The sequence below is a fragment of the Temnothorax nylanderi genome, unplaced genomic scaffold (assembly GCF_030848795.1).
Source record: "Temnothorax nylanderi isolate EJ_2023f unplaced genomic scaffold, tnyl_v1.0 TNYL_tig0420_pilon, whole genome shotgun sequence".
Lineage (NCBI taxonomy): Eukaryota > Metazoa > Arthropoda > Insecta > Hymenoptera > Formicidae > Temnothorax > Temnothorax nylanderi.
Window position 1 is genome coordinate 1 of NW_027249482.1, and position 13137 is coordinate 13137.

The following is a 13137-nucleotide window of genomic DNA, read 5'->3' on the forward strand; positions in this document are numbered from 1 at the left end:
TTAAAGTTGGGGGGCTGGCGTTTTTTTTCAACCCCTCTAATTCCTTACCTTTTTTTAGGAACAAACGATTTTTAAAAACGGAGGTACAAACGGGTACGGGTACAAACGATTCTCCTTCGAATGGCGTTGGGGGCTGTTTTCTGAAAATCTTAAAGTTGGGGGCTGGCGTTTTTTTACCCCCTCTAATTCCTTAACCCTTAGGACAAACGATTTTAAACGGAGGGTACAAACGGTTACAAACGATTCTCCTTCGAATGGCGTTGGGCGTTTTGATATCTCAAAAATAACGAGTTTGGGGCTTGGCGTTTTGTTTTTTTTTTTGAAACCCCTCTAATTTCCTTAACCTTTAGATTACAACGATTTTAAACGGAGGTACAAACGGGTACAACGATTCTCCTTCGAATGGCGTTGGGGCGTTTTCTGATATCTTAAAGTGGGGGCTGGCGTTTTTTCACCCCCTCTAATTCTTTAACCCTTTAGGAACAAACGATTTAAACGGAGGACAAAAACGGGTACAAACGATTCTTCCTTCGAATGGCGTTGGGCGTTTTCTGATATCTCAAAAATTAACGATTACCTCTTGGCCAGTTTTTTTGAAAGGTTTTGTAATTTCCGGTTCTTTGAGATACAACCGATTTAAACGGAGGTACAAACGGGTACAAACGATTCTCCTTCGAATGGCGTTGGGCGTTTTCTGATATCTTCAAGTTGGGGCGCTACCGTTTTTTTACCCCCTCTAATTCCTTTAACCCTTTAGGAACAAACGATTTAAACGGAGGTACAAACGGGTACAAACGATTCTCCTTCGAATGGGCGTTGGGCGTTTTCTGAATCTTAAAGTTGGGGGCTGGCGTTTTTTTTCACCCCCTCTAACTCCTTAACCCTTAGTACGAACGATTTAAACGGAGGTACAAACGGGTACAAACGATTCTCCTTCGAATGGCGTGGGCGTTTTCTGATATCTTAAAGTTGGGGGCTGGCGTTTTTTTACACCCTCTATTCCTTAACCCTTTAGGAACAAACGATTTAAACGGAGGTACAAACGGGTACAAACGATTCTCCTTCGAATGGCGTTGGGCGTTTTCTGAATCTTAAAGTTGGGGGCTACCGTTTTTTTTACCCCCTCTAATTCCTTAACCCTTTAGGAACAAACGATTTAAACGAAGGTACAAACGGGTACAAACGATTCTCCTTCGAATGGCGTTGGGCGTTTTCTGAAATCTTAAAGTTGGGGGTTGGCGTTTTTTTCACCCCCTCTAATTCCTTAACCCTTAGGTACGAACGATTTAAACGGAGGTACAAACGGGTACAAACGATTCTCCTTCGAATGGCGTTGGGCGTTTTCTGATATCTTAAAGTTGGGGGCTGGCGTTTTTTTTCACCCCCTCTAATTCCTTAACACTTTAGGTACGAACGATTTAAACGGAGGTACAAACGGGTACAACGATTCTCCTTCGAATGGCGTTGGGCGTTTTCTGATATCTTAAAGTTGGGGCTGGCGTTTTTTCACCCCCTCTAACTCCTTAACCCTTTAGGAACAAACGATTTAACGGAGGTACAAACGGGTACAAACGATTCTCCTTCGAATGGCGTTGGGCGTTTTCTGATATCTTAAAGTTGGGGGCTGGCGTTTTTTTACCCCCTTAATTCCTTAACCCTTTAGGAACAAACGATTTAAACGGAAGGTACAAACGGGTACATAACGATTCTCCTTCGAATGGCGTTGGGCGTTTTCCTAATATCTTAAGTTGGGCGCTGGCGTTTTTTTTCACACCCTCTAACTCCTTAACCCTTTAGAACAAACGATTTAAACGGAGGTACAAACGGGTACAAACGATTCTCCTTCGAATGGCGTTGGGCGTTTTCTGATATCTTAAAGTTGGGGGCTGGCGTTTTTTTACCCCCTCTAATTCCTTAACCTTTAGGAACAAACGATTTTAAACGGAGGTACAAACGGGTACAAACGATTCTCCTTCGAATGGCGTTGGGCGTTTTCTGATATCTTAAAGTTGGGGGCTAACGTTTTTTACCCCTCTAATTCCTTAACCCTTTAGGAACAAACGATTTAAACGGAGGTACAACGGGTACAACGATTTCTCTTTCGAATGGCGTTGGGCGTTTTCTGAATATCTTAAAGTTGGGGGCTGGCGTTTTTTTCACCCCCTCTAACTCCTTAACCCTTTAGGTACGAACGATTTAAACGGAGGTACAAACGGGTACAATCGATTCTCCTTCGAATGGCGTTGGGCGTTTTCTGATATCTTAAAGTTGGGGCTGGCGTTTTTTTACTCCCTCTAATTCCTTAACCCTTTAGGAACAAACGATTTAAACGGAGGTACAAACGGGTACAAACGATTCTCCTTCGAATGGCGTTAGGGCGTTTTCTGATATCTCAAAAATTAACGAATTTACCTCTTGGACGTTTTTTGAAAAGGTTGTAATTTCCGGTTCTTTTGAGATACAAACGATTTAAACGGAGGTACAAACGGGTACAAACGATTCTCCTTCGAATGGCGTTGGGCGTTTTCTGATATCTTAAAGTTGGGGGCTAGCGTTTTTTTCACCCCCTCTAATTCCTTAACCCTTTAGGTACGAAACGATTTAAACGGAGGTACAAACGGGTACAAACGATTCTCCTTCGAATGGCGTTGGGCGTTTTCTGATATCTTAAAGTTGGGGGCTGGCGTTTTTTTAACCCCCTCTAATTCCTTAACCCTTTAGGAACAAACGATTTAAACGGAGGTACAAACGGGTACATACGATTCTCCTTCGAATGGCGTTGGGCGTTTTCTGATATCTTAAAGTTGGGGGCTGGCGTTTTTTTTCACCCCCTCTAACTTCCTTAACCCTTTAGGTAACGAAACGATTTAAACGGAGGTACAAACGGGTACAAACGATTCTCCTTCGAATGGCGTTGGGACGTTTTCTGATATCTTAAAGTTGGGGGCTGGCGTTTTTTACTCCCCTCTAATTCCTTAACCCTTTAGGAACAAACGATTTAAACGGAGGTACAAACGGGTACAAACGATTCTCCTTCGAATGGCGTTGGGCGTTTTCTGATATCTTAAAGTTGGGGGCTTGGCGTTTTTTTACCCCCTCTAATTCCTTAACCCTTTAGGATACAACCGATTTAAACGGAGGTACAAACGGGTACAAACGATTCTCCTTCGAATGGCGTTGGGCGTTTTCTGATATCTTAAAGTTGGGGGCTGGCGTTTTTTTACCCCTCTAATTCCTTAACCCTTTAGGAACAAACGATTTAAACGGAGGTACAAACGGGTACAAAACGATTCTCCTTCGAATGGCGTTGGGCGTTTTCCTGATATCTTAAAGTTGGGGGCTGGCGTTTTTTTACCCCTCTAATTCCTTAACCCTTTAGGAACAAACGATTTAAACGGAGGTACAAACGGGTACAAACGATTCTCCTTCGAATGGCGTTGGGCGTTTTCTGATATCTTAAAGTTGGGGGCTGGCGTTTTTTTACCCCCTCTAATTCCTTAACCCTTTAGGAACAAACGATTTTAAACGGAGGTACAAACGGGTACAAACGATTCTCCTTCGAATGGCGTTGGGCGTTTTCTGATATCTTAAAGTTGGGGGATGGACGTTTTTTTACCCCTCTAATTCCTTAACCCTTTAGGAACAAACGATTTAAACGGAGGTACAAACGGGTACATACGATTCTCCTTCGAATGGCGTTGGGCGTTTTCTGAATATCTTAAAGTTGGGGGCTGGCGTTTTTTTCACCCCCTCTAACTCCTTAACCCTTTAGGTACGAAACGATTTAAACGGAGGTACAAACGGGTACAAACGATTCTCCTTCGAATGGCGTTGGGCGTTTTCTGATATCTTAAAGTTGGGGGCTGGCGTTTTTTTACCCCCTCTAATTCCTTAACCCTTTAGAAACAAACGATTTAAACGGAGGTACAAACGGGTACAAACGATTCTCCTTCGAATGGCGTTGGGCGTTTTCTGATATCTTAAAGTTGGGGGCTGGCGTTTTTTTACCCCCTCTAATTCCTTAACCCTTTAGGAACAAACGATTTAAACGGAGGTACAAACGGGTACATACGATTCTCCTTCGAATGGCGTTGGGCGTTTTCTGATATCTTAAAGTTGGGGGCTGGCGTTTTTTTACCCCCTCTAATTCCTTAACCCTTTAGGAACAAACGATTTAAACGGAGGTACAAACGGGTACAAACGATTCTCCTTCGAATGGCGTTGGGCGTTTTCTGATATCTTAAAGTTGGGGGCTGGCGTTTTTTTACCCCCTCTAATTCCTTAACCCTTTAGAACAAACGATTTAAACGGAGGTACAAACGGGTACAAACGATTCTCCTTCGAATGGCGTTGGGCGTTTTCTGATATCTTAAAGTTGGGGGCTGGCGTTTTTTTACCCCCTCTAATTCCTTAACCCTTTAGGTACGAAACGATTTAAACGGAGGTACAAACGGGTACAAACGATTCTCCTTCGAATGGCGTTGAGCGTTTTCTGATATCTTAAAGTTGGGGGCTGGCGTTTTTTTCACACCCTCTAACTCCTTAACCCTTTAGGAACAAACGATTTAAACGGAGGTACAAACGGGTACAAACGATTCTCCTTCGAATGGCGTTGGGCGTTTTCTGATATCTTAAAGTTGGGGGCTGGCGTTTTTTTACCCCCTCTAATTCCTTAACCCTTTAGGAACAAACGATTTAAACGGAGGTACAAACGGGTACAAACGATTCTCCTTCGAATGGCGTTGGGCGTTTTCTGATATCTTAAAGTTGGGGGCTGGCGTTTTTTTACCCCCTCTAATTCCTTAACCCTTTAGGAACAAACGATTTAAACGGAGGTACAAACGGGTACATACGATTCTCCTTCGAATGGCGTTGGGCGTTTTCTGATATCTTAAAGTTGGGGGCTGGCGTTTTTTTCACACCCTCTAACTCCTTAACCCTTTAGAAACAAACGATTTAAACGGAGGTACAAACGGGTACAAACGATTCTCCTTCGAATGGCGTTGGGCGTTTTCTGATATCTTAAAGTTGGGGGCTGGCGTTTTTTTACCCCCTCTAATTCCTTAACCCTTTAGGAACAAACGATTTAAACGGAGGTACAAACGGTTACAAACGATTTTCCTTCGAATGGCGTTGGGCGTTTTCTGATATCTTAAAGTTGGGGGCTAACGTTTTTTTACCCCCTCTAATTCCTTAACCCTTTAGGAACAAACGATTTAAACGGAGGTACAAACGGGTACAAACGATTCTCCTTCGAATGGCGTTGGGCGTTTTCTGAAATCTTAAAGTTGGGGGCTGGCGTTTTTTTCACCCCCTCTAACTCCTTAACCCTTTAGGTACGAACGATTTAAACGGAGGTACAAACGGGTACAAACGATTCTCCTTTGAATGGCGTTGGGCGTTTTCTGATATCTTAAAGTTGGGGGCTGGCGTTTTTTTACCCCCTCTAATTCCTTAACCCTTTAGGGACAAACGATTTAAACGGAGGTACAAACGGGTACAAACGATTCTCCTTCGAATGGCGTTGGGCGTTTTCTGATATCTCAAAAATTAACGAATTTACCTCTTGGACGTTTTTTGAAAAGGTTGTAATTTCCGGTTCTTTTGAGATACAAACGATTTAAACGGAGGTACAAACGGGTACAAACGATTCTCCTTCGAATGGCGTTGGGCGTTTTCTGATATCTTAAAGTTGGGGGCTAGCGTTTTTTTACCCCCTCTAATTTCTTAACCCTTTAGGAACAAACGATTTAAACGGAGGTACAAACGGGTACAAACGATTCTCCTTCGAATGGCGTTGGGCGTTTTCTGAAATCTTAAAGCTGGGGGCTGGCGTTTTTTTCACCCCCTCTAACTCCTTAACCCTTTAGGTACGAACGATTTAAACGGAGGTACAAACGGGTACAAACGATTCTCCTTCGAATGGCGTTGGGCGTTTTCTGATATTATAAAGTTGGGCGCTGGCGTTTTTTTGGGAGCGTCCCGTTTGATCACGTTAATATTTACCACGGTCCCGATTGACGAACGTCCCGATTGACCACGGTCCTGATTGACCACCGTCCCGATTGACCACGGTCACGATTGACCACCATCCCCATTGACCACCGTCCCGATTGACCACGGTCCCGATTAACCAGGGTCCCGATTGACCACCGTCCCGATTGACCACGGTCCCGATTGACCATGGTCCCGATTGAACACGGTCTTGATTGACCACCGTCCCGATTGACCACCGTCCCGATTGACCACGATTGAGCACGAGTTACAATATTAAACAGTTCCTGAGATATATACAGGGTGTAGAAAAACTAAGTTTCGTAAATTTGTGTAATGAAAGAAGGAATAAATACACCATCTTTAAGTATAGGAACCATGAGTCAACGACGCTTCGTTACGGGCGTTTAATTAAATCGTCACAACGACTGCGATAAAATGATTTTATTCCGTCAATTTGTCATGTTTACAGTAGAGACCCTCTATGCAGAGTTTGGCCATAAGCGATTTTGTCCAAATCCTGCGAGAGGAAAGATATACACTATCTCTACAATATCGCTATTATTCGCTATCTATTGCTGCAATACTTATAACACTTTTACAGCTGCCAAATGTGCTTGAGCGTATCAGATGAGGCTAGGTTAAAGGGAAAATGTATATCTGTCTCTCTCGCAGGATTTTGACAAAATCGCTTATGGCCAGATTCTGTATAGAGGGTCTCTAGTTTACAGTAAATGTTCAAAATTACGACCGCCAACGTTACAACAAAAGTCACAGCACCGCGTCGGAGCAATGACTGCCGCGATCTTTGGAATATTTTAGGCAAGTGTCGGATGGTTTCAGATGCCTTAACGATGTGACCAAATTCTTCTCGGATTTGACTTGTTGTGAATAAATTATACTTTTCATTGCACCCCAGAAGGTAACTTTGAACATTTATTGAAATAACACGTAACTGTGTTCTTGCCTTATTGAGAAATTTTTAAATACGGAATATTTACAGAAATAATGACAAATGTAATAAATTTAACATACTCTTATGTTTCACTTTCTGATTACAGTGTTCTATACCTTTTATGACACTTTATCAAGAAAAATAGATTTGGACAATTTGCAGTCAAGTTTGAATGTGTAAAAACTATAACTATAACTTATTATGTATGTACAACCACTGAGATATAAGTAATGTCTCAGTACTTATACAATACAATAATTTTACGAAAGGTTAGGAAATCTGTCATAACAACTTCGTGGAAAAAAATGTATGTTAACTGCTATCAAGGAAGTATATCTCTACTTTTTGTTGGTACTTTGCGTTCCCGGCGGGCCATTGTCTCCTCACTGTCGTGCCGGACCGAGCGAGGTGGACCACCCTTGGGCTGCCGATCCGGACACCCGGCGAGGATTATAATACAATACATATATTGTATTATACAGTATATAATACAATATATGTATTGGTGTCTCAGACTACCAATAGTCTCCAGTGTTTAAAAATGCAAAAATATGGAAATGAAGGATTCGAGGATTGCAAACAGCCAACAAAAGGATTATTTTACAAAACGGAAAGCAGTAGTGTATCCTACAATATGCACATATAAGAAATCGTGCAAATTAAGTGATATATACTAAATTACTAGAAATTTGATATTATGGGATTAATATTTTTCTTTATATATATTTTTTTTAACTCCGCCTTGGACGGTCCCAAGCCCGGCCTGAGAAAGGAGGAGGGTTAGAGTGGGCAGTCTTAGTACCCACTCCGTAAAACTAATTATATAATTTTAATATTGTTTAAATATTGTTTAAATATTGTTTAAATATTGTTTAAATATTGTTTAAATATTATTTAAATATTGTTTAACTTTCGCTCACAAAGCTTCCTCTATGAGGAAGCCGAAACAAATAAATACAAATAATTATGCATCGAATAAAATACAAGCTTAAAATAGAGGAAGCAATGCAGGTTTCTACTTGCACACTTAAAAACTATAAGGAAACAATGTACAAGTTTCTACTTGCTTACTTAAAAACTATGAGGAAGCAATGTGCAAGTTTCTACTTGCACACTTAAAAACTATAAGTAAGCAATGTGTAGGTTTCTACTTGTTTTTGTTCGCTATGATCTCGAAAACCATTTGACCGAATTTTTACCAAAAGTATATAAAATAGGGGTAGAATTTCCCGGGGAGTGCTATAGAGTGTATAGTTTTTCGTTACCGATCTTTTTGGGAACCGGTATCCGAAAAATTTCCAATTTTTCGGGAAATAATTGACCGAATTTTAAAGAATTGTATATAAAATAGGGGTAGAATTTCCCGGGGAGTGCCATAAAGTGTATAATTTTTCGTTACCGATCTTTTTGGAAATCGGTTACGAAATTTTTCCAATTTTTTAGGAAATAAATTGAGTGAATTTCAAAGAATTGTATACGATGGAATTGAACTTCAGTCGATAAAAAAGTGATATTTTTCAATTTATAGCATTTTTGTGGATTGGTGTGTATGTATGTTTGTTTAACTATTCATTCGTTAGTGGACCAAATTTTAAAGTGGTATATATGAAATAGGGGTAGAATTTTCTGGAGAGTGCCATCATATGTATAGTTTTTCGTTACCAATTTTCTGGAAACCGATTTTTCTAATTCTTCTAATTTTTCTAATTTTTCGGGGAATAATTGATCGAATCTTAAAGAATTATATATGAAACAGGGGTAGAATTTTCTGGGGAATGCTTTTACATTAATATACCGATTTATCGATTTAGTTAAAACCGGTTCAAAAATTTAATTAATTTTTCGAGGATGGGTTTAATTGCCATGATGTGTATTATTTTTCGATAACAATTTATTTTTTTATGTAGGATAAGTTGCTGGTTTCACATATTATATGTCAACAGTTACTTCAATTCGTGGCTGTCGTGAGCGATTATATGTCAATTTGAAAATCAGTCAACAGGAGTAGAACGTTATAAATATATACAAGAACGAAATGGACAGAATGGATAAAATGGAAGAAGTTAGAAATAGTAATTAAAAACATTACTTAATTATTAGATTTATAAATAAATTTTTTGATTTAACTTATGATTAGTATTATAATTACAAAATTTCAGTGCTAGAAGACGGACTCGATGAATTATTAATAAATGCAGTATTAGAATTTGAAAGAATGCAAGAGGAAAATGAAGAGCGTAACTGTGATGTCGTGGAGGTTCATAAAAATAGTAAAAAGAATGATAAAGAAGAAAATTGTAATGTGGTTGTGAAGGCTAATAACAAATTAAAGCGTGAAAGGATGAAAATCATGACAAGAATAATAAGAAGAATAAGATGAATAAATTGTAAAAAAGACAAAATGTAAAGAAAATTGTAAAGTTAAATGTCTATTATTAACAATTTTTGTTTTATAATATATGTACAATTATTTAATATAATCATACTGAATAAAAAATATATTGTGCAATTTTAAATATTATAATTTAATTAATAATAAATAAATATAATAAAATTTGAATAAAAATGAATATAAAGGATTCTTTGCAATTGCTTGATAAGCCATTGCCTGATAAAGGAATTTTTTTTGATTAAGGATATTGAAACACAAATGAAGTCGTTTGAAGAAAAACGACTCCCGGGCGAAGCCCGGATAACCAGCTAGTTATTTATAATTATGTAATAAATTGAAGAAAAATGAAATAATTTTATTAGTATAATAAAAATAATAAATTATTATTTGATAATTTAAATTTAATTAAATTGTGATTGATTAAATTAATTATTTTTATATAAAAAATTAAATTTTAGTTTTAAAAAATATTTTATTTACATTAAAAAGATTTTAAAATTAAATAAAACAAAAAATTTAATATATATATATATATATATATTATTACTCCAAAAGTATTTATGAAGGGGAGGACCCTGCAGGTACCGAGATTTTCTCGAAGAAACAGCTGCCCTGAACTTTTGGCACACTACTTTTTGAATTTATGTTTATATTCTCAGGCTTTCTTTAAATTGTTTGAAATTACTTTCAAAACATAACTTGTAATAATTTTAGTATTTAATTGACAGTAAGATTAGTAAATAATAATAAACTTTTAACGAATGAATTTTTAGAATAAGTTATGAAAAACAATCATTTCTTACAATGAGATTTATATAGGATCGTGAATTTATTATTTATTAATATGTTGAACATATTTTCTTTGACATGAAAAAAAATATTAATTGAAAGATAAATTTCTTTACCGAAACATAGATCATAATGGAGTAAATAAAAGTGATTATCAACACATCTATAAGAAAACTGTCTGTGTTCGTTAATATTAATGAAGAATATAATTGTCATGATTTGACTATGTATTGCCATTTTGGCAACGTCTACCAAAGATTTAGCCACCTTTCAGCGAAGGTAGAAGTGATTTTTAATCGAAATAGTGCATACACTGCTTGTAGACAAAAAATCAGCTTTGTAGATTAATATTCCGCGGCGGAAAATGCAAATTGCAAAACTTCTCCGCGAACTGCAATGGCCTGGAGCGCAGCGGCCGCGGTCACGCGTTTGCATTCCATTGCGTCTACCGAGGCTTTAACAACATGAGACGATCGGTAGACTGTATTTTTTAGATGTCTTATTCAATAAACTATTCCAAAAAGAAATTTTAGCCTTGTAGATATAAGTCAAAAATGTTTGTTTTTTCCACACTTTACTTGGGTGGTAGACTTGACATGGCAACGCTTCCGTCGCGGTAGAATATTATTTTCCGGTATGTTTTTATGTCATCTGTGAGTATGTAAAATTTCAATCTTGTAGATATAATACATTTATGCAACTTTTTGCAACATGTTGTTTAATTTTTTACTCATTTTTGCAACACTAAAAGTTTGGTAGACTTGCACTTTCATCATTGATACTGTCTAAACTATCATGGGAAAAAATCTAGCTTTATAAATATTAACGTGAAAAATCTGTCGCTATCTCCCGGGCTATTAATACCTCGATACAATAAAGTAGAGAGACACATCATTTATCTGACAAGCATGCATATTTTATTAATTGTGCAATAATACAGAATAATTTTTATAATAATAAGAGTATAACATATATCCAAAATATTACTATCCATTTGTTTATTATAAATTTATAATCAAAGTTTTTAAAAAAATACCATTAATTTACACGATAATATTTAAGGGTCGACAGGAGTAAGAGGAGACCTCTGTCGGGTTGGCTTAGCTGCGACTCGCTGAGAGTCCGTATTTTATTTATTATAAATTTTTAAAAGCCAAAATGGAAAATCCGGCTATGTACCGGGTTGCGGCTGATCTTACTGATTAAAACGAGCATAAGTTTAATGAGATTCGTTAATTAATTTTGCTAAAATTTGGGAAAAACCATTTGTAGTTTACGGCTCGTTTTAATCAGTAAGATCAGCCGCAACCCGGTACATAGCCGGATTTTCCATTTTGGCTCTTAAAAATTTATGATAAATAAAATACGGAGTTAAAGTGCAGTTTAAAGTGCACTTAGTGCATAAAGTGCACCTGAGTGCGGCCGTCACTCCTGTCGACCCTTAACATATTTGCGAAAATTTTCTGATTAAAGAAATGGGACAAAATGATGTTGCAAACTTGCGTTCAGATTTAAAGTTACAAAATTAACAATTATCCTTCACGAACGATTAAAATTCCTATCTCTAACGTTCTAGTATGGAATAGGGATGAAAGCAACCCACTCGGCATGTAATATTTCAGAAACATTTCTGCAAAATTCCATTTGAAATATTACACCTTTCATCAATATTTCAGAAATATTTCACGACCGTTTCTGCAACATTTATGCAATGTTTCAATCGGCATAATTATTTCAAATGCAACTTTGCTGAAAGATTTCGGCAATATTTCTGAAATATTTCTGAAATATATCTACGAAATATTGCAGAAACACTTCAGAAATATTTCAAATACATTTTACACTGAGAAAAATGTTTTGTATTAGCAAACAAAATTTTGTTACTGACGCAAAAACTATTTGTTGATATGTGAAAAATGAAATAATTTGTTACCGGAACAAAAAAAATATATTAAGCTATGTGCGTATAGCCGCCGCGCATTTGTCCGAAGAAATCCGCTCTCTCAGCCGGTCACCCATCCAAGTAGTATACCGGCGCCTTGTTGCTTGACATCGATGATCGAACAGGGTAGTGGTGATCCTCTGACTCTGACGCTTCTTTCTTTCTTATACTTGCTTATTTTGGTGAGCATAAAGCTATCGCATAACAATATTAACAATACAGATATACGAATAAATCTTTTTTGCCAGTCAGCGTCGAATATTATTTTATATTAAATATTATTAAATATTTTATATTTTATATTAAAAATGCCATATGACAAAATTTGGAATATTAGAAAATTCTTAATAAAAGAGAAAAAATGCAATAAAATGCAATATTAAATAATAATAAATTTAATTTTTTATAAGTTCTAAAGTCTGTCAGCAATTTTTCGGAAATATTACAAATGCAATGTTGTATGTGAAACATTCAAAAATATAACGCGTTTAATGTAAACGTAATAATAGTTTTATCATGTATCAGAAATGTTTCTAAACCATTACATCTGCAATATTTCTTCTGCAATATTGTAGAAATTCACTGCCTGCAATTCAATTTTTCATTACCTACGCAATCTTTCAGAAATTTTTCAGAAATATTTTAAATGCAATGTTGGGTTTGATATGTTACAGAAATATTATTCGTGCACTGCAAACAAAATATTACTTTTATAATGTTTCAGAAATATTTCTGAAATATTGCATCTGCTACATTTTTTTGGAATATTACAGAAACTTACAAATATTGTAAACAACTTTCTGAAAGATTTCAGAAATATTGTTAATGCAATATTATAAAAAACATGATGCAGGTACATTTCTGAAATATTTCAGACGCATAGTTACAAATGAAATGTTAACGAAATATTTCTGCACCATTTCCGAATATTTCAATATTTCAGCAACATAACATGCCGAGTGGGAATGCCTTTAACTCTTTACCGCGATTGATCAATTCTGCACGAGTCCCCGGTATCGAAACATTTATTATAGATAAACATATATTTCTAAATCAATTAAAATA